The 23,556-nt window shown below is 46.4% G+C and overlaps 1 protein-coding gene across 9 annotated transcripts in view; it reads left to right on the top strand.

The window, feature by feature from the left end:
* The window catches only part of Oatp74D (Organic anion transporting polypeptide 74D), a 494,863-nt gene that overhangs the window by 105,395 nt on the left and 365,912 nt on the right, over positions 1-23,556 (top strand). For 6 of the 9 annotated variants that reach the window (XR_011714762.1, XM_071679231.1, XM_071679225.1 and 3 more), the window contains one exon: positions 22,845-22,881. The exons of the other annotated variants lie outside the window; for them this stretch is intronic. The gene's annotated coding sequence lies outside the window, so the exon portion shown is untranslated. The remainder of the gene's footprint in view (positions 1-22,844; positions 22,882-23,556) is intronic. 9 annotated transcript variants of the gene reach the window in all.

Here is a 23,556-nt window from a genome sequence, read left to right as displayed (position 1 = left end):
TTTTCCTCCAAGCCTCTGGCGTTATATTGGGTGTCATCGCGTTTTCCCTCGTACATCTAAACTTGTTCCGAAGCGGAGGCTCTGCGATTGATGGCGTTAGACATCATCCACACACTCATCAACAGGACAGACTCGGCGGTGGAAACCTTGTGGCCGGGACTCGTGCACGTGCGTGGCTGATGACGACAAAGGAGTGGGTGATCACACCCCCGACCGTAAACCTTGGATTAATCCGGGGGCCACCTTTCCCAGAAGTGGCCTGGGACGGCTTCCCTCGGGCCACACTGCTCTCCTACCATAACGGAGCGAGTGCATGGCTGCCCCAGGTTATAAGGAACCTCCAATATTGATTTTTATCTTGGCGGACCGCGTGTGTGTGTGTGTGTGTGTGGGTGGGTGGGAGCCGAAGGTGGCGCCCTTGGGACTGGGGAACGGTCACTCCGTCCGGGAGTCTGACGCCAAGAGGGCCCCCCCTCCCGAGCTCCACCACGTGGAGACCCCCCAGACTCCACCACGTGAATTCCAGTCACCAGCATTTCCAGCACCGAAGCGGTCTTGAGAGTACGAGGATCCAGTACCATGGGACCGTCGCCCCTGTGGATCGGAACGCTTCGGGAAGTGCCTTTCACCACGCGGCGTGGCCGTGTAAGACTTGGGTGAATCCGCTTCAACACGTGGGCTCCGAAACCACGTGGATGAACACATACACACACACATCACCTGGGTCTTCAGATCCTATAAACAGACTAGAGATATATATATATCCATATTCGGACCTACAGCCTTATCCTCAGTCCACCCCAGTAATAGCCAGGAAACACCGGTGGACGTCAGTCGTTGCCTAGTTGAAGCACCAGGCTAATTTATGGCAGGAAGAGATGGTGAGCGGACAAGTGGCTGTTGAAGTGCAAATTGGTTCACACTGGACATGTGTTTCTGGTGGTGCTTCATATTAGAGGTATCTCGTTCATAGTGATTCGTTCTCGCTTTTCTCTCGCTCATAGTGGTCCGTTCTCACTTGTGTCTCGCTCATAGTGGTTCGTTCCCCGTTGTGTTTCGTTCATAGTAGTTCGTTCCCACTTGTGTCTCGTTCATAGTGGTGCGATCCCACTTTTGTCTCGTTCATAGTGGTTCGTTCTCACTTGTATCTCGTTCATAGTGGTTCGTTCTCACTTGTTGCTGTTGGGATCACGCTGGATATGTTTCGATTTGATTTTTACATTGATTTTGTCTCAGGTTGATTCAAACTAATGTTCATAAGGTCTTGGCACTTACAGTTACTTCTTACCTGATTGTGTATGATGGAGTTGCTCATTCGTTATGTATGGTTGATACTGGTTTACCATGTTTATGGGTTCAGGTGGATCATTGTGTGAATGTGTGTGTGTGTGTGTGTGTGTGTGTGTGTGTGTGTGGTGTGTATTCACACTGGTTGTGTATTATGATAGATACTCAACATGAGTTGGTTCATACCAGTTCACATTGGGTGCGGTCTGTTTACCCCGATTCGTAATGTAAACGTGTTGTGTGCACTTGTTCTTCATGTGTTTCTACAATACTGACTCTTATTTCTAAGTTTATGTTGAAGTTTTGGGTTTAGACTGCATTTCTTTTATGTCGGTGTGATTATTTTTTTGTTTTTTTTTTTTAGATAATCTTACTTTCAAGAGAGAGGGAGAGGAGGAGACAGATCACGTTTGAGTCGTATTGAAGAGAAATATATCGTGGTTCATATGTTTGTTGATACTTTATTTTGTTTTTTTTTTCTTTTTTGGTTTTCCACGTGTCTCACTCATGCTGGCTCATGGTCGGTGTATGAATTCGTACTGGCTCCTTGTGAGATGTGTTTGGTTCATATGGTTTCCAGCATGAAACGTGTGTTTCATACTGGTCCCTTCTAGATATGCGTGTGTGATTCATACTGATCCCTTCTAGATGTGTGTGGGATTCATACTGGGCCCTTCTAGATGTGTGTATGATTCATACTGGTCCCTTCTAGATGTGTGTGTGTGTGTGTGTGATTCAGACTGATCCCTTCTAGATGTGTGTGTGATTCATACTGGGCCCTTCTAGATGTGTGTATGATTCATACTGGTCCCTTCTAGATGTGTGTGTATGATTCATACTGGCCCCTGTTAGGTGTGTGTGTGATTCATACTGGTCCCTTCTAGATTTGTGTGTGTGTGTGTGTGTGTGTGTGTGTGTGTGTGTGTGTGTGTGTGTGATTCATACTGGCCCCTGCTAGATGCGTGATTCATACTATTTCCTGCTGTATGCATGTGATTCATACTGGTTCTTGGTAGATGTTTGATTCAGACTGGTTCTTGGTAGATGTTTGATTCATACTGGTTTTATTCATTTTGTTTCATAGGTTATTTTTTTTTCTGATGTCTTTTTCATTATAGAATTCTTTTATGCTAGTTTAGACTAGATATGTATTATATATTTGAATCATTTTAGTTCATGATGGATATATTTTTTAACATTCGGGTCCTAGTTAGCTGTGTATTTGAATCACGTTGGTTCCAGCTAGATATGTTCGAATCATAACGGGTTATGCTGGATGTGAAGTTTTTCATTCTGATTCTTGCTATATTTGTGTAATTTTGCTGGGTGACATTGGATGTATTGGATATATGTTCCGCCCTTTTTTTTTTTTTTTGATAGTATTTATATATTTTTTTATGAGTCCAAGTCGGGAAATGAAACACGGTAGGTCCCCAAGTGCACTTTCGTGTAATAATCACATCATCAGGGGCGACACAAGAAAGAAATACAACGAAGTGACATTTCCATGAAGGGTATATATGTTTTTGATGTACAATTTACCATTTACAGTTGTAGTTCTGTATTCTTAGCCTGAAAATTTATTTCGGAGAGAGAGATTCATTGTCTGTGAAGGCTACAGCTTACGACCAGTTACTGCCGAATTTGTTTTACGGCCGCTGCTTCAGTGTTTACGTGTTGAATGTTACTGTTGTAACGCTAGCATGTTGACTGTTACTGTTGTAACGCTTGCCTGTTGTATGTCAGTGCAGTTCGAGAAAGTTCATTTCCCAGAACATAACCATGAAATTGGTGGAAAAGAAAAAAAAAAACACGAGTGTTTCCAGAAATTGAAGTCGTCAAGGCCTTATTAGTAGATCCCTCGGTTCATTTAGTGTTTCCGAGATGTGATTATTTCATATAGAGGGCACCACATAGACGCCTACCACTGCAGAACCCTTCACAGCGCCCGTTCTTGGCTGGAAAATGTACCCCACCGAATCATCGAGTATTTCATCCACTCCACTGCGCCTCACCAGCCTGGCCGTCTCCCTTGTCAAGAGCAAAGGTAACAGAGCTTCAAGCTGAACAAAACAGAGCACTCAAAGCTGCTACCAGCTGCTTAACAACAACCACAAGCATTCAACGCTAGCACACTGAAACGAGCATATTCCCAATACAGTCATACCTTAATATGCTCAGCACTGGGTTATTCACGTCAATCACTAGACCCTTCCCGACGCAAACCACTCTTAAACCAACCGGCAATTCCCTGGTAGAAATTGATAGCTTACCATCACTAATCTAGTTCAGCATCCTAACAGATCCCCTCCCACCCTCCTTCCGCTAACAAACACGACCGGGATAACATAGGAACACCGTGATGGTCCGACAGACACTAAACACCCGCTCTCCCAACCCAGTCTTAAACGCCACTCCTCCACCAGCGGTGCACCAGACGGAAACTTCACTCCCCAAGCAAGTACGATCTACCCTTTCTCGCCTTCGTTTTGGACGCCTTCCATTCTTCCAACGTTACAGAACACAGATTCAGCATGTAAGAAGATCCGTCTTGCCCAGGATGCAACTTCCACACAGAAGATAAAACTTCAATCTCATTTCTCATTCACTCGCACACACACACACACACACACACACACACACACACACACACACACACAACATGGTCGTTGGACTTTCTTAGCTGTCTGATCTCTGTGGGTCATAAATATGGCGCCCCAGTTAGCGAAATGTCTATTATCACAGCCAGTTAATGCTGCAATTTCAATGTCCTTAGTGACCAGGTAGCAAGCCTCTGTGTTTGAGTGTGTGTGTGTGTGTGTGTGTGTGTGTGTGTGTGTGTGTCGAAGGCTTTGGTCACAGGCAACGGATCCCATCGAGACCAGGCCCTAGGTATGATATATAAACGAGAATCAACCATAAAAGAAGCAAAGAGGAAAAGATAAAGCAGGAAATTTGTAAGAGAAAACATGGAAAACCTGCCTGTCAGGTTTTGTGTATGACACCTCTCAAGATTCATTAATATTCCTGCCAAATGTCATTCCAAAATGTGTGAGGAAAAAAACTGTGTGTATTTTGTGGACTCTATATTAACAAGTCATGGTTGGTTGGGTAGTGTTATCTCCTACGGTAGATATCCGCCATCCAATGTTATCACCAAATGCATCAGTCTTCCATTGTCTCGTCTGAAATTAGTTTCAGGAACTGTGCATCACACAGACCGTTCTTGGATATCTTGAATCTAGATCTCCTGTATTATTGTTATTATTGTTATCATATTTCTGTGCCGGTATAAATTGCAATACAGTAGTACCCGTGTACGAATATTATACATCACTAGTATCACCCAGGTCGTATACATCAATAGTGTTATACAGTATGACCCAGGTTCGTATACATGTGCACCATTATACAGTAACAACCAAATCTCATACATCAAACATCAACCTTGTTATACAGTATCATCTAAGCCTTATACACATCCACAGTGCTGTACAGTATGACCCATGTTGCCTACATTAGTGACGTGCAGTCGTGTACATCAGTGTTGCTTGAACCTGTCGACGGTTTAACGGAATGGCGCCTCAGTGTCATGAACAGAACGCCATTGTGTAGGAATTATGTGGTGTTATAGTCTCGTCACCGTGTTGTGTAGTGAATGTGTGTGTGTGCGCGCGCTCTTCCAAATTTCTTGAAAAGTCGGCACCACACTTGACAATGAGACACAAGGGCGGCCGATGGAGTAGTGGGGGGTGAACCCTGTCCTTCTGTATATCCGTTCATCATACGTTCCCCAAGTGTCTCGATCAGTCGAAATATGTAATGTTTCCGTACATTGTAATATATATGTATCTATGTTTCAGAGAAATATGTATGTTTCAGTTCCTGGTACTTGTGATTAGTCTGTCTCTCTCTCTCATAGTGTGAAGCCGTGGCTGCCGGTCCCACCTGTTCTAGAGTCTAGTTTATGAGGTACAAGGGTGTATAATATTGTCGCCGGGATGAAGCAGCAACCACTTATCTGTGGACCATAAATCCAACGTTACCCTTAAGTAAAAATTTCGACAGGAGGTAATCAATATGTGTGTGTGTGTGTGTGTGTGTGTGTGTGTGTGTGTGTGGGGAGGAGTGGGTGGACACTGGGATGGGAGTGGTGACATACTCCAGTCACCAGGCGTGATGGTGTGCTCCCTTTGTGAACCCGAGGACACGGTGATAAGATCTTAACCAAAAACCCACACACACACACACCCACCTTGCCCCAGGCGCCTGCTGACCCGAAAGGATATATCCATCACTTGTAAGTTGGCTCCATAATTAGGCCATTTTTACAGACAGTGTTGTTAACAACGATCCTGCCTCCAGGTGGCGTTCCGAATTATAAATTTCTTACAAAACGTATTGCCTTGATAGGATACGACATTTTGTATGACGTAATATGTTCTTTTCGTCTCTGTATTGATTAATCCAGTTTATAATTTTGGATATTTTTTTTCCCCCCTTTTCGTCTGTGTTCTTCATTCTGGCCAACGCTTGCGATTGCACATGTCTTGAACCTTGTGAACAATCGTTGTTCTTGGGTGGGACAATACCGTAACATTCGATTTAAGGCTTCGCGTGAATTTTACGAGATCAAAGGTCACTGTTGAAGTGTTCCTCTGTCAGCTGCGCGGGAGACGTCGCTGATGAGGAATTCTTCTCTCAGCTGCGCGGGAGACGTCGCTGATGAGGAATTATTCTTCTGTCAGCTGCGCGGGAGACGTCGCTGATGAGGAATTCTTCTGTCAGCTGTGCGGGAGACGTGGCGCTTACCGTGCCATCTGTCGAATGCGAGATGTTCGATTCTGGTGGTTCAGGTGGACGTGTCTGGTGTCAGGAGCCTCGTTAGTGTCCACCTGCCGCACGTCAGGATCTGAGTGGCCCTTGAGATGTGAGGTTTACGTTGCAGTGGTCCTCTTGTCTCGTTGTATCGGCTGGACCAGCGGTTCTCAGCCGGACTTTACCCCCCACGACCCCTCGCGTCCGGGGCTTTGTTCACCGCCTCCCCCTGTTAACAGTCCCTGCAGGTGTGAACAAGAGGCGAGGGGGGAGGGAGACTCATTTTTGCCCACAGATTACTGCGACACGGGTGATGGAGGAGGAGGAGGAGGAGTTGAAAGAAAAGGTAGGAGTCTCCGCCATTCTTAGTTCCTCCCGACGAACATTTCTGATTGTGGTCTTAGTTCGGTGCGTCGCTGGGAGAGTTCGCGACTCCTGAAGACCCATCTCGCAGCCCGCCTGAAGGATCGCGACCCACCTCTAGAGAAAGACCGAGCTACACTGTGTGTGTGTGTGTGTGTGTGTGTGTGGGTATGGTATGTCACTGAGGGAGGGGAGCATCACAGTGCTACTATATGTTCATTAGGTCGCCCTTGCTTCCGTCCCCAGGCTGAATTTCGCTCGACTGACAATATTGAAGGTCGGAATCCAGGAAATTTTTCTTCATCCGGAAGCACAGAATTAACCATTTATGACGTGGTTCGAACCTTCACACGACAGCTGGTCATGGGAACATGGTATCAGGACATGCGTTGAGGTGGGTTCATGATTGCAACATTGCTGACGGCGTGAGTGAACCTCTCCTCGGCTACACCGGGTTTATCTTCGTTATATCCGTCTGTGTTTTATACTAGTGTTTGGTGCAGGTCAGGGTTCCGTGCAGGCTCATCTGAGGTGCACTGGACAGCTTGTTGACCGGCATACAGTACACTGGTCTTGCTGGTGTGGTTCACTGGTAGACAACATACTGGTGTTGCTGGTGTGGGTCACTGGTAGACAGTACACAGGTGTTGCTGGTGTGGTTCACTGGTAGACAACATACTGGTGTTGCTGGTGTGGTTCACTGGTAAACAATACACCTTGTGTTGCTGGTGTGGGTCACTGGTAGACTATACACTGGTGTTGCTGGTGTGGTTCACTGGTAGACATCACACTGGTGTTGCTGGTGTGGATTACTGGTAGACATCACACTGATGTTGCTGGTGTGGTTCATTGGTAGACATCACACTGGTGTTGCTGGTGTGGGTTAATGGTAGACATCACACTGATGTTGCTGGTGTGGTTCACTGGTAGACAACACACTGGCGTTGCTGGTGTGGGTTACTGGTAGACATCACACTGGTGTTGCTGGTGTGGTTCACTAGTAGACATCACACTGATGTTGCTGGTGTGGTTCACTGGTAGACAACACACTGGCGTTGCTGGTGTGGGTTACTGGTAGACATCACACTGGTGTTGCTGGTGTGGTTCACTAGTAGACATCACACTGATGTTGCTGGTGTGGTTCACTGGTAGACAACACACTGGTCTGACGTTTATGGTTATGGTTGATAAGTAGACCACAGACATCTGGTGTTGGGTGATCGTGAATCGTACAATTTCCTTGTTTGTCACCCGCGCAGGACGCGCAACACTGGCTTGTTGAAAGTAGTGTTACCTCCTCCCGTCTAGGAATGCGCACCAGTACGTAGGCCGCGGGGGGGAACTGGTGGTGATCGTGTACTGGCTTGGCGACCCGCTGATCTTAGGGCTGCAGCAGGGGGGGGGGGGGGGTTCGAACCCCGTCCCTGGTGGACCCATGGCACTAGTCCGGGGTTAGGATCATGGGGCCCTCCTCAGACACGAAATCTCAGTGCTGGGGTCGTGGTGAGAGGAGCTTATCCCGGGAGTGGAGCAGGTGAATTGAATTTCAGTCTTCTGCAGTTGGACCTGAGGAGGTGTTGAGCCAAAGAACTAGTCTGAGAAGCCCGTGCTGTGTGGGACGTTACCTGAGGGGAGTGGACGAGGAGGATTATCTGGCCTCGTGTCTTGTGGCACAGACGGTTAATATCAGCGGTGGTGGCGCCTGGTGGTTCGTGTGGCACAGACGGTTAATATCAGCGGTGGTGGTGGCGCCTGGTGGTTCTTGTGGCACAGACGGCTAATAACAGCGGTGGTGGCACCTCTTCTGCAGAAGGTGGTGTTGGAGAACGTGTGGCGGCGGGGGTTCAGGAGACGGACGTAGCTGGGAGAGTGGATGTTCCGGGCCACACACACACACACCGGTGTCGCCGGGGTGTCCAGAGCCCCGCGTACTTGCATAACACAGCCGTTGGCAGATCCTGCCACTTAACCTCATCATGTAGGACGCACCTTCCTGTGTTGTGTATTTACTCTCTCTCTCTCTCTCTCTCTCTCTCTCTCTCTCTCTCTCTCTCTCTCTCTCTCTCTCTCATACATGCTCATTTCTCGCGGTAGCGAGGTAGCGTTAAGAACGGAGGACTGAGCCTTAGAGGGAATATATCGATAGGCAGACAGATGTGTGTATATATATATATATATATATATATATATATATATATATATATATATATATATATATATTTATATACACACACACACACACACGCCATGGGTTAGACAGGAACCCTGGGTAGGGCGTCCCCCAACCTCGGCCACACTGAACTTAAAAGACATACTGTCTATGCCTTTTAACCTCCATGTGGCCGAGGTGGCCGGTCAGGGTTCGAATCTGACCCATGGTGTCTATATTTTGTTTAGGACGTGTGTGTGTGTGTGTGTGTGTGTGTGTGTGTGTGTGTGTCTAATTACCTATTTGTAGTGTAAGAGGAGGGGGGAGTTTTACTCTCGTGGGGTCCTATCTCATAAACACTCCACTGTCATAAAACGTAAATTTATATATGTTGACATTACTCATTTGTGTGTGTGCGCGCGATTACTGGTTGTTTGTTACTGGAAGTTGAGTTTTACGCTCGTTTTGCCCTGTCACTGTGTGTGTGTGTGTGTGTGTGTTCAAGCACTCGTGAGACAAGGGAAGGATGCAATTGAAGAGTTGATATTCATTGCAGTTTTCACACTCCATAATGAATCCATCCGCACATGAATTGGTCCTTGCTCTTCTTGCCGACGTATGAACCACACTCGCTTATGCAACAGTGTTATCCTTTGTTTGCTAATTGCAGGAGGCGAAACTTGAACAGTCTTCCTCCTCATCTGATAACTCTCGTGTACCGTGTTATTTTCCTCATCGATAAAGTAACTTGTTTGTCGATTCATGTGAGACATATTAGCCTCACCCTCTAAGATGGCCATAGTTTCCAGATCTTGCGTCTTATTGCTGGAAGTTCTCCTTAGAGGATGTCGAGTGAACCATCTTCGTGTGTTTCATGGGTGAGGTGCTTCTTGACTGATTCCACACGTAGGAACTTAAAAAAAGTAAACATTGGACGGTGTCAAGCCTGGACGGTAGAGTTTAGCCTGAACGTTTGGTGCCCGTTGTCCTGGCTCGACCAGTCGTGTCTTCTATCTCATACACTGTCAGAATGATTCCATTACGGTGTCCCTGTGTGTTTCCCAGTCAGTATATATGGGATAAAGTGACTGGGAAAGATTTCGTACCGGGACACTCTCGCCTGATGCATCGAGAGCCACCGGTACTTTAGGCGTGTCTCTCCCAGGAACGAAGAACTTGGCCCTTCCCCTGCCCTTGTGTTCCTCGGGGCGTTACGTGTGTGTGTGTGTGTCGTCGGCACTATCGTGGTGCCCCCGCGCCCAAACCCTCTTGCTGATGCCTGTCGTGGCCGGCGTGACGGTGTTCACTTCGTCCTCAACCTGGTGTGGGCGGGTCACATTCTCCGGTGATGACAGGGCAGATTCTATTGTAATTAATGGGAAAAAACAAAGTCGTGCAGGGTGAAGGTGAGCCATTCTTACTCGTGGACAGCTTTTTGTCATACTGTACACACTGCGGGAAAAATTTCCCTCAATGGTTTAGTCATGAAGGCGGGAAGGAGGGAGTGAGGGAGGGGTCGGTCGCTACGGCGTCGCCCGCCTTGTCCGCAACGCGCTGGAGCCTCGCCCTACTGACGCTCTCCTTCGTTAGCTCCTTTCTCAACACGTCTTGCGGCCAGCTCGTGACTTTGACGTATGTATATTGGAACCTTCACCTTTTTGTGCTTTTTCTGAGGTTACGTACCTCTGACTTGCGTTTGTGATACAGACGGCGACAGGCGTTTGTGATACAGACGGTGACAGGATCTTTGTAATATACCATGACAGGTTGTCTGTTATTGAAGCCTGTGGACAGAGACCCGTCCACAGGGGTTCCCGAGGGATCGGTAGCCGATCCTCCTCTCTCTCTCTCTCTCTCTCTCTCCAAACTGCAATCTTGGTCTGCGAGGAGCACCTTGCTTCGAGAGTGCCACAGTCATTATGAGTGATCATAGACCCCTCGCCGCCAGGCCACGGAGAGTAGTGTGTCTGACGGCAACTCAGCGGACGTGTACGTATTTCGTTCCCCGACTGTTTGCTGGACGCCCAGTGTACCTCAGCGTATGTAGCCGATATGTTGACCGTTGTTAGCGGGTCAGGCAGGAGCAGCGTGCCTGAGAAACCGGTCCATTTAGCGGGTCACCTGGTGACGGCGAGTCCCTCTTCCCTGCCAGATGTGTTGACAGCGATTAATGTTACCCGTTGAGTCAAACTGCGCTCCTCTTTCTCTCCGAACTTGAACATGTCCGTGGCTAATTAGATGTATTAACGTGTGGCAGAGGAGGTGGACGTGAGGCGGGCTGCCACCGCCTCCTGCCACTTTTCCCTGACTCATGGTGCTTATGATATCACAATGTATTTTTTTCTTTTTTACCTTAACACGAGATTTTCGTCTCCATATATCTGATCAGTGAAAAGTCTTATTCCCAGAGAGCTCTCGCATAGCTCGAGGAGTGTTTTTGAAGTGGATCCATTGGCTGTTTCCTGACCTTGAAGTTGTTTGACTATCATCAGCAGGAGGTACGCATCCGTGACGCTTACAAAGTACGCTTATAAAACCTCATCCATGCCTGGTTTAGTCTGGCTTCTGTGCTACAGTGTTTCTTGCCTTGCTGGTGGTGCTCCTGTCCGGAGAGTGTCTCGCCAGGCCAGCACTTCCAGAGTTATTACTGTAATAACTGGATGAGATTCCCTGGCGCGTCCACTTACCACAGGGTTGCTGTGGGCGATGCCAGGAGGGCAGACCTTGGCTGTCCCGCCTTCAGTCACTCCAAAAAAAAAAAAGTCTTAAAGACGTTGTCTTTGTCTGACGACTGTACTGATGGCCCCAGTGAAGCGTAGGGTTTAATTCTTTAGTCGTGGCGTGTACTTCCCGGACGGATCAAGTATTTGACCAAGACGTGAAGTGTCGGGAGGATGGACCACGCGATGGACGGGTTGCCTGATCCAGCTTGTTACGTAATTCGAGTACCCTTGTTGCTGGTGGTGAGTGAGTATCGGTACGATGACGCGGACAGCCCTCCCCCCGCGTGAAGTGCTAGCAGCTCTTATTCCACATCATCGTGAGGAGGAGAGTCATTGGTAAACACCGTCTCTCATGTAAAGAACCTTCATAACCTTCACTGATTACGTGATGGAAATCATGTGGTGTCTTAAGTGACCTGTAGTCCATGTGCATTACGAGGTTTCAGGTCGCCTTATGCTGACCGTCGTGTGTCAGAAATCCCAGGCAGACCAAACGGCTAAGTCTGATGCCACAGGTGTTTGGGGAAAGAGTGAGTTGTATCGCCATCCTACAGCACTTCCTGAAAGTCCTCCCATGGCAAAACTTTGAGTTGATGTCGTCAACCGTGTGTGTAGACCCTTACATCAACGATACCCAAGTCATCATTTTGGTAGTAACAGCAGAATCCAGGGCTTGGTCTCTTTACCATGGCATTAGCGAATGTAGCAGATCACTACAGTTTTCCTGGTGTGGGATGGACAGTAAAGACAATACCGATGGAAACCACATTAACTACAGAGATACATTCTTCTAGAACTCGTCAAAGTCACTCAGGTAGGGGACTTCCCAGCAGTACCCAAGACAGTTTCTTTGGAGCCCCTGAGAGCGAGACCTGTCATCTTTGTTCTCGAGTGACGCTAAACGTCTGTCAGTATTCGGGTATTAGTGTGGGTCGCCGCGCACGCCGTGGCGGTATAGCGGAGGGTTGGTGTTGGGGTAGGTTTCAAGAGCTGGTCCTCCTCCACCTACGTGCATCTGTCATCAATATATCATCTGGCGTTGCTCCCCGCATGAGTAGGGCGGTCGTCTTTGCTAAAGGCTTTTCAAAACCGGCTTCTGCCGAGTGAGTTGTCCTCTGGGCCTCGGGAACATATGTGTGCGAGTTGCACAACACAACCAGCTGCAGGTGACCGATGGCACGCCTCTCGGTGAGATATGAGGTTTGTGAAAACCTAGTGTGATGCTGCCGTCTCTGTCGGACTTGGCTCAGGTTTACAGAACCTCTTGATATATATATATATATATATATATATATATATATATATATATATATATATATATATATATATATATATATCTTGCCTACAGCTGAACCTTTCAAGCATGTGCTCATCATCTTTCTAAAAAATTACGGTTAATGATTCGGATGTTGTATGTATGTGTGTGTGTGTGTGTGTGTGTGTGTCTGTGTGTGTGTGTAATTATTGCCGAGGCATCAGGTGTTGCTCGTAGTGAGTGGTGGTCACTCGAGTACTACTATGTGTAATGGATGAAGTCGGGTGTTGATACTTTCATGGGCGTCCATCACCCGGGCGTTGCCAGCGGCGTGGGTTGATGAGGTAGACGTGGGTAGTGTTTAACGGCTCGGTGAACTGGTGGCCATCACGTTATCCACCGGGGTATCAGCTGGACATTAATGGTTGGTAATCCCGACCGTGTATTTAAATAATGATGAGTCAAGTGTGCGCGTCATTATATATATATATATATATATATATATATATATATATATATATATATATATATATATATATATATATATATTATCCCTGGGGATAGGGGAGAAAGAATACTTCCCACGTATTCCCTGCGTGTCGTAGAAGGCGACTAAAAGGGAAGGGAGCGGGAGGCTGGATATCCTCCCCTCATTTTTTTTTTTTTTCCAAAAGAAGAAACAGAGAAAGGGGCCAGGTGAGGATATTCCCTCAAAGGCCCAGTCCTCATCCTCTGTTCTTAACGCTACCTCGCTAATGCGGGAAATGGCGATTAGTATAAAAAATATATATATATATATATATATATATATATATATATATATATATATATATATATATATATACTTACGTAAATAGTGCATATGCACGCGCACTACCATATTACATACTAACCTCCAACAGCCAGGATTGAACCCGGGTCCCCTGCGTAGGAAGCTGGGGAGCACTACGGTTAGGCTATGATCACCCTAATCTGTGGTGAGATTCATTTACGAGTTAGCTAACGTGTGGACAAGAAGGTCCCCGTTCTTGATGTAGACATCCTGGCTCGTACTGGGGAATACTAGGCCGGTGGTCACCGTGACTTCAGTGATTTGGTCAGGTGTAGTGAACGCTAGGAGCGAGCGAGCGCCCCCCTAGAGGCGCAAATTAAGCGTTGTTACAGCCTGCCTCAGTCGTGTTTACATGCACTGTTCATCACGGGGCTCCTCTCTCTCCCACCAAGAAACCACGGGTCGAAACCAATTCTCGTTAACAATGGTTGATTCTCGTAAATTCATGGATAAAGTGACACTCTGTGTAGCCGCCAGACTCGGGTAATCGCGCCCAAGAACAGCATGCCACTCTTTTATCGAGTTCACAACCACCAGCAGATGTGTCCTGCCCATCAGACTTGACGAGGCGCACCCTGAAGGAGGTGAGAGATGCTGATGTCTCCTGCCACTCCCGTGAAGATGGTGTCATTATCTTTTGCCGCCAGACCAGGAAAACCTGTCACTACGTTTGGAATAACAGCCTCGCACAGAGCAGTGACCTGTTTCACAGAGAGCGTTGTTGACCCGCTGGAGCCTACCAGTGTGTGAGTCTTGACAACGTCCTCCCGCCCAGTTGAGGGTTGCAGGCTTCGGATGGACGTGAAACACATCGTATATGTCATCTCTGAGCCCCTGGGGTGAGGGAGATGTCGTGCATACAGTGTAGAGAGCAGGCCGGGCACTCAGCCTCCTTCCGGGTCATGGAGATTGTTGGGGGTAGAAATTCACGTAAGATGAGGAAGCTTATACTTCGACTTGAAGAAAGATTATGGGAATATCGCACGACTCTCCTCGACGGATATTCCCCAGGGACAGATATTCCCCAGGGACAGATATTCTCCAGGGACAGATATTTTACCTTACTGTTGGTATTACTTCAGCTATGGAGGGCTGGGAAATGTTGGAAAATATTGTAGTGCACAAATTGGTGATGGCAGTGAACGTGTTAGCTCTGTGAAGCGAGGATGCCGTGTTAAAAAAATGTATTGGGTTGTCAGTAACTGATAACATCTGGTCTGTAGTTGACCGAGTATTATTACGTTAGTCGTTCATCATTGGAGTTGTGTCTGTCTGTGTGGCCTTGAAATGTAGTGCAGACTAGTTTGGAAAACGGATTATATGCGTGTTACAACATGGTGGTAATGATTGCAGTAACCACGGGCAGATTTACTTACCGTGTTTCATTTTCCCCGTGGACTCAATAGGAATATACTTGATCACGCGCAAAATTGTAATTCTTTCCTATATATACATATATATATATATATATATATATATGAAAGCAATAGGATGGATGTGAGCGGATGTGGCCTTTCTGCCTCTTGTTCTCGGCCGGATTCAGTTAACGCGGAAAGCGGTGATCAACTATATATATATATATATATATATATATATATATATATATATATATATATATATATATATGCATACATATAAAAGTATTATTATCATACTTAATCGCTGTTTCCCGCGTCATCGAGGTAGAGCCAGGAAACAGACGAAGAATGGCCCATTTACTCCACACACACACACACACACACACACACACACACAAGCATATATATATATATATATATATATACATATATATATATATATATATATATATATATATATATATATATATATATATATATATATAGACTCCCATACACGCACATATACATAATAGACATACATACACATGTACATATTCATACTTGCCTACATCCATTCCTGGCGCAACCCCGCCCCACAGGAAACAGCATCGCTACCCCCTGCTTCAGCGAGGTAACGCCATGAAAACATACAAAAAAAAAAAAAAAAAAGGCAACATTCGTTCACACACTCATTTGATTTCCAACACTTCCACCCTCCTCCGTATAACCCTACCTATCTGTAGCCCACGCCTCACAACCATATAACATTGTTGGAACAACTGTTCCTTCAAACATACCCATTTTTGCTCTCCGAGATGACGTTCTCTCCTTCCACACATTCTTCACCGCTCCCAGAACTTTCGCCCCCTCCCCCACCCTGTGACACTCTTCCGCTTCCATGGTTCCCTTCGCTGCTAAGTCCACTCCCAGTTATCTAAAACACTAAACTTCCTCATCTTTTTCTCCATTCAAACGTACATTCCAGTTAACTTGTCCCTCAACCCTACTGAACCTAATAACCTTGCTCTTATTGGCATTTACTCTCAATTTTCGCTTTTCATACGCTTTTCTACCAGCGTGCACAGCTTGTCGCTGTCGGCAAACGCGTTCGCAGGTCAGTATAGACAGCGAGACCTTTTTAAAGATTAAAAACCCAGCTCTGAAATCCCACTTTTAAAGACTAACTTTGACCCTTGAGGAACGAGTCCACAATCCACAAAGGTATGTGATGGGAAGCGTATCAGAACTCTTTTTTAGAGGATTAAGAAAAAGAGATTCCTTATTTTTAAGCGTTGGCTTGTTTCATTTTATTGCATAAACGCTTAGCTCGTGTTTGTAAGGATAAATGTTTTTATCCCGGTTCATATTCATTTGAAAATGTATTTGTTGTTTCAGGCTTATATTAATCTTTTAACATAACATTTCCTGTTCATTCGTGGATGTTATTTCTACTTCATATGTATATGCATATACTTGTGTGTATTAACTGAGACGGCACGGGCAGCTGAATTCAAGGTCATCCCATTAATGTTATATATATATATATATATATATATATATATATATATATATATATATATATATATATATATATATATATATATATATTATGTATACACGAGCAAGCGAGGGTTCTGTTACAGCAATACAAGCCTTCAAAACACGAGGAGGCCTGACGTTTGGCCCATCCGCTTTGTTTGTATGGTAAGAGGAGTGCTTTTTAAACCAGTGTAAAAGAGATTTTAATGTGAGATGTAGCATTAGTAAGCTGTGGTGTCGCCTAAGTGAGAGAATGTTACAAGGTCATGGGAGAGGTTATACAGTATTGGGAAAGCGAAGGCGCGGGTAGAATGAGAGTTACCAGAAATGCTCCTTGGCCAAAGATCAAGGAGGAGTAGGGGGAACTCGTCATCTGCTAAGGAGCTCTTCGCCTTAAGGGTAACATGAGCAGTGATTCCGTGCTGAAGTGAAAGCTGAATGAAACTTGGGGTTAATTGAATTTTTCCATGTCCTGTGTGCCAGATCCCTTACGTGAACGGTGTCTGAAGATACGTGGTTGAATTATGGACTGGAAGAAGTAGTAGTGTTGCAGGGAAAGAAGGATATTTGATTCCATTCTTGTCACATTCTCCTCTTATACGCTCAGCAGACAGAAGCAACGGCTGAGCGGAAGCAGCAATTTTCCTAAGGAAAACTCGATGGAGAATTTTTGGAGGGTTATCCCAGTCAGCCCTAGTGAAGTGCCAATATTGGCGTAAAGAGAGAGTTAGTTGGAGGAGGTGATGCTGCAGTTGGCGAAGAAACGTTTACAAAGTTGTGGTCACGCGAACCTATTGGGAGGCGGTATTGTGTGTATAAGTACCGTGTGAGGATTAGAGTTGTTAACAGATCGAGAATACTGGGAAGAAGTTCGTTGTTACGTTCTGGAATACGAGTAGCATCATGGTATTTATTTTGCCTCGGGTTGATGAGAATGGAAAACGTGATAGCTTCGACCCCTGCCCTGTCCTGTCATCATGTGTGGGAGCATTTCTACCATTGCCAGGGATGAGGGGAGGCTGAAGTTCCTTGAGTAAGTGGCGTCAGCTTGAGGACGAGAGAGTCACCGCCTCGTTGTAGAAGTTTAGACAATTAAGATCGTCACGAAGTCTGTAGGGGTAGAACAGAGGGAACCAGTGGTAGTAAGGAGACGTATCTTAGGCCCAATGATCGTCATAGTTTAGAGGAACAGTGGGTGTGGTGGGTGATGACGTGTGTCAAGCACGGTGTAGGCAGAGGGTGTGTGTGAGGAACCTCCTCCTCTCCTGGCTCCTTTTGCAGCTTCCTCCAACATGCAGAGTCCTTTGTGCTGATCGCATCATCGGTGCTGTGTAGGTGAGGAGCGGCTGGAGACGGTGAGAAGAGATGCCCTCTGCTCTCTGTGGCTGCAGACACTCGATATCACCGCCGTGCCACACTGGCTCGCGTGGTGAGCAAGGAATGCAGTACTGTAGCTGCCAGTTTCTGAGAAGAAATTTAGATATCAAGAATTTGATGATAAATGCTACACGCTCAAAAGGGATGACATGGTAGAGAATGTATTTTACGTGCGATGTTATGAAACATGAATAGAGATAAGGGAATTGTTGCTGTAGATTTGAAATGTATCTCACTTTGTATCTGAATTTACTTAGACTTATCTGTGGATGGTAGGCGTTGGTTTCACTATATTACATATGACAGCTGGTGTGTGGATGTGGGCAGGTAAGACCATAGTTCATTTGTTTCTGACGTTACCTCGCTAAAGTTATATATATATATATATATATATATATATATATATATATATATATATATATATGTTTACCAAATGGCGTCCTAGCTTCGTCTCTTCGATGTATATCAACTGATTTACATTTCTCTCTTGTTCTCCCCTGATGATGTGATTATTACACGAAAGTGCACATGGGAACTTAGCGTTTCATTTTCCCCATGGACTCGTAGGAATATATATATATATATATATATATATATATATATATATATATATATATATATATATATATATATATATATATATATATATAATGTTTAAGAAGTATGATATATTGAGTGCAGTACAAAATATCGTCTTGAATTCTGTACATGTTACATCTTCAGCTCGTGCCGTTGGCCTCTGTCTGTCTGTCTGTTACATTTCTTGAGTTCGTTTATATTTTCTTTGTGTCGGATTCCCCTCCTGATTCTCTGCTTACCTGTCTCCTCCTCCTCCTCCTCTGGCCTCGTATCTTTCTCCTTTTCTCCCGGTGCTCATACCGCTAGGGATGTCTGACATTCGACGAGCGACTGTTTTCCCCCTCCCTCTCTCCTCTTGCCACATATCCTGGCTGCAGGTTGTGATGTTTTCCCCGCACGGGAGATGTTTCTTGACGCGTCGGAGAAGAAAACCTTTTGTGGCGTCGTTTACAAAAGCGGGTGAAGTAACGAATCATGAAAAGTCGACTCGCACAACCCCTCGCGTATTGTCATCAGCATCTCTGATTAACCTCCGGGGTATCTCAAGGTTTATGAAAAACCTACTAAAATTTCGACTTGGGTTGCGACACTCCATCACGGTTTTGAAATTGGCGCGGGGGCTGCAGGTTGCCGGAGTCGCTGGGGATGCATGATATGCGAGGCGTTTAGTCTCGCATCAAAAGTATATTGTGGTCGTCCGCCTGACTGCGGGATAGTTTTGCTGCTGGAGACCTGGGGAAGATCTGTGAGATAGAGAGCTTAGGAGGCGAGGTCTTACAAGATTTCTGGGATGGAAGGACTAGAAATTTGGCGATATTCGGCGGCTTACGGGTTTTATTGGTCGAGGAAGATATGTATTATTTTTTGAGAGGAGGGAGGATTGCTTCAAGTTGTTCGTCGTGTGGAGGCTTTGTAGTCCAGCGGGACTTTTGGAGTGGGCGGAAGGAAAGGGGCATCAGGCTTTATAACATGCTGGTCTGAGAGTCTTCATAACTCTGGGGCTGGAGTTGCTGCTGGGCTAACAGGAAAGGGGTGGACAGAACGGTTTGATATTGCAGTGTGTGTGGAACCTTGCAGGATTATTTAGGGATGACGAGTGGCAGGCAGTCATGCTAGGTTCTGTGTGGGAGGGAACCGAATCCATCTCCTCCTCATGTATGCTACAGGAGGATGGGTTTGTATGTATGGGCTATCGGCAACGCAAGGCCATCAACGAGAACGTCATACGTCATACGTACAAACTGCAAGAAATGATTGTGGTTAGGGCGGCCTGGAGTTACCTGACCTGTGTGGCTTCCTTCCACGCACTCCCACCTACACCTGCCTCTGTACGTCCGCACTTCACCCAGAGCCTTACCCCAGACGTGCACACCCGGCCGGACCCCGTATCGTTCTGATCGTCCACTCCTCGTTGTGTAGTCCTACTCTCTCAACCCTGGAGACCCACGTCTTCCTCTCGATGCCGTTGTATTGGTTATTTTTTGACGCCCTCGCTTCGCTCTCCACGCCCGCACCTCACTCCGAACGCCCACGTTAGGAGTCTAGGTTTCACCATCCATGCCTGCTCTAGGACACCCCTCCCCCCCCAACTTCCTGCTCTAGATGGTCCAGCCTAACTAGAGAGACTAGACAGCGCGGCATAAACGCCCAAACGCCGTTCTGGATTCAGCCCCCTCTTTTTTTTTTTTTTTTTTGGTCACCTGGCCTCGGGCATCCACACCGTGTGCTAAACGACCACGCCTTTGATGTAGACACAACCCGGCTTAGTGCCTGCTGTTGGCTGCAGCAGACGCCTACAAGTCGCTCGAGTCACACGCTGTCTTCTGTACGCCCTCGACGTGCTCAGGGGGGGGAGAGTCACACTTGCATACTGATGCTGACCGGACCCCGGCACCCAACGCTGTGTGCTCTGGACGACGCTGCTGATACATCACTCGAGATACCTCTATCTGTGGTCGCACACACACACACACACACACACACACACACACACACACACACACATAACCTGAGCTACCTGCTGTGGTTGGTCTCCGGTCGCGCGACCAAGGCTTCCTCACTCTGTCCACGCTCACCATTGCTCTTGGATTGTTTACACAGTCACCCTCATTCCATACGGTCCTTCTCATTCTACACGGTCCTCCTCCCCTCATTCTTCACGCTCCAGCTCACTCTGTCCGGTACTTCTCATTCTACACGGTCCTCCTGATTCTACACGGCTACCATCATTATACACGGTCACCCCCACATTATACACGGTCACCCCCACATTATACACGGTCACCCCCACATTATACACGAGTCACCCTCACTGCACGTGTTCACCCTCACAGCACGTGGTCACCCTCACAGCACATGGTCACCCTCACAGCACATGCCATCAGCTTGCAATAGACACCAGCACGTCTCTCTCTAAAACACTACCCGTCCCTCTAGACGTGTACTTCTGTGCGGGAGGCCGCGCCTCGCACCGAGTTCCCAGATTCCGTTCTGGTCGGTCCTGACTAATTCAGCAATTCGTTGGTCACTCTGTGTGTAATTGGCGCTCGACGCTGCAGTACGACTGAGGAACAAGTGTACTCCCAAAGGACGAGGTGTTGAGCGCCTTGAATACAACAGTACCGAGAAGCAAGCGTAGCCATAACGCATACAGAAACAGTCGTGTTGTTGTGGTGTGGCGGCGATAAACTCGCTCCGGCGTGTGGCGTCGACTGTGCGCTCCCCGTTTTGAATCTCCCGCATTGGACGTCCGGCGGCGGGGCGATGATAATTAGTAGCGGATACTCCGCCAGTTAGTGGTGGGTGCGCATGGTAAGCTTCATGTTGCCGCTCTTAAAGCCGAGTTGAGATTAGTAGAGATTTTTTGGGTTACCGAGTGTATAAAAGTTTCATTTTTGTTGAGTCCGCTCTAATAACGCCGGCCTAATGAATCAACAACGTTTTGAACGTAGGTTTACGGATGTAAGCTTGTATTCGCCCCGTGGCAAACACTGCCACTGCCACACGGCTCGTCAGGCTCGGTGTTGGTTACGCCTGTGTTCACTGGTCACGCTGTGGTTTAGCGGACTACGCTAACCTAATTTATGGGGCGAGAAAACCTGTTGAATAATGTATTTCGTTCTCGAAGAAGCTATGGATTCGGCTGGCTGGTACGAGACTCGCTCTGTCTCATGTCCAAAGTCACCGTGTAGGAAAAATTGAATTAGCTCCTCCTAGCAACCGCAATGTGGGAGCCACCGAAAGCGTTCTAAGGCCGCTTGATGAATCGCTATTCATGTTTTGGGACCACCGAACCGCTTGGACTTTACCTACTAACACAGAAACTGAAACCACGTTTAGGTTATGTATATTTAGGCATGTACATGTATGTATATATTTTAAGAGAAAATGACTTTCAGAAGCAAAATATTTAAGTTGGAATCCTTACCTCATTTCAAACGTAAAGTGCTAAGAAAAAGTCGCTCGCGAGCATAAATTTATGTGTCGTCTGCTGACGCTGTGCACACTGGAATTTTGCCTGGTTAACGCTATCGCCCTCATAGAAAACGGGCGCTAATCTTTATGGCTTGTAAATTGCCATGTTCGTAGTACTGCGAGTGATCTGTACATGATCTTTATACATTGTTGGGTCTTGTGATGCACACGATTGTAGCAGCAGGGTGAAAAGCGTAATGTATCGTTAACAACCGTTTGGATTATAATTATTTCCAGTACATAATCGGCCTTGGAATGATTTCACCAACTGTACGATTCACTGACGTAACATTTGTGTTTCTCCTTTTCCACTGTAGCGCAATAGCAGGGCACAACAGCAAAGCAGAGGGTGGTGGTCGTGCACACTCGTAGTAACGTTTGCCATCTGATGGTATCTGTGTGAGTTATGTCCCGGCTTGATGCTAGAGGTTTTTCGCTGCACGAGTGAGTTGGAAATTAGGAAATAAGAAAGAAAAAAAGAGGAAGATAATTGTAATGGAAAGTTTTCTGTGTCAGTTCGTCGCGTTCGCAAAGACTGCCTTGTTATTAAGCGCGCCGTGAGGGTATGCTTAAACCCGCTCGTTATCAGCACGTCATCGGGCTTTCTGGAACTGCCCCATTTTATAGCAGGTGGTGGTGGTGAGGGGAGAGTAAGAGCCTTCACGGGAGTGGCTTGTGATACCCAGCCAGCAGTGTTTGCATCAGTGGTGGCATGCATGAACGTGGGATATAAATTTACATGAAATAACCGGATGATTTTTACGTAAAAGGAGAGAGAATTTTCTTTTATCATCATCATCAGTCCTGTTTGAGTAAGTCATCAAATGTAGAAAGAAAATTTTTTTTTTAAAAAGATTTTTTTCTTTTTTTACCATGAATGAATTGTAGATGAACAAGGTAAATGATAGCGAAATTATGAATGTAGATTTTACCCCGGAAAACACTCAGAACTTGACACACAATTAGTAAATGCCGAAGAGAAATGATCTCAATTAAAACATCCTGAATTTCTAAAGTTTTTGATTGTGTGATAATGCTGTTAAGAGACTGTATAAATACGTAAGGGTGATGTACGTATACGAAGTGGTAATGAGCCTTGTCTTCACAGGTACTGCTGCTCGGGTCATCACAGAGCTGAACTTGAGGTAAGACGGCATTTTGTTGTACCAAAAATTTTCCCAGTGATGTGAGCTGAAGGTATAAAACTTTTTATGACCGGCGAGAACAGACCAAACAATCTTGTACAGTTACTTGAACTTTTAACCCTTGACCATGACGGTGCGACCCCTTGGGCATGCTAGACTTGGCCTTTAACCAGGTTAGGTCAAAGGTCAAGCCATCGTAGCCTCGTTGTAGTTGTAAAGGGTCCAGTCCGGGTTAGGTTAAACACTGAGACTCTAATTGTGTAACATGACATGCTGAAAAATGTGTTGTTGAGGTGGACGGTTCGAATCAAGCCGTCTTTAGTTAAGGCTTTTACCCGTGTACTTATGAATTATTAAACCGGTGAGAATCACGAGAGGGAGGCATTAGACAGAGTAACAACCACCCTGACGTTTATCTCTGAAATAATTGATGTTTACGTCAGCCCTCGTTAGTGCACCGAATGATTCCGGTAAGGATAGAGAGACCGTCGTAAGGGACGGGCGCTGTCTCGTCCTCAGGTTGGAGAGTGTGGCTCCACCAGGTGTTGTCTCCTCCTCCTCTGGTTGGTCAGTCTCGTGGCACCAGGTACTCTGCCTCACCCACCCACAGGTTGGTCAGTCTCGTGGCACCAGGTGCTCTGCCTCACCCACCCACAGGTTGGTCAGTCTCGTGGC

Source organism: Panulirus ornatus, chromosome 29 (assembly GCF_036320965.1).
Source record: "Panulirus ornatus isolate Po-2019 chromosome 29, ASM3632096v1, whole genome shotgun sequence".
NCBI lineage: Eukaryota > Metazoa > Arthropoda > Malacostraca > Decapoda > Palinuridae > Panulirus > Panulirus ornatus.
The sequence above is the reverse complement of the archived record's forward strand: the minus strand, read 5'-3'. Positions and strand labels throughout refer to the sequence as shown.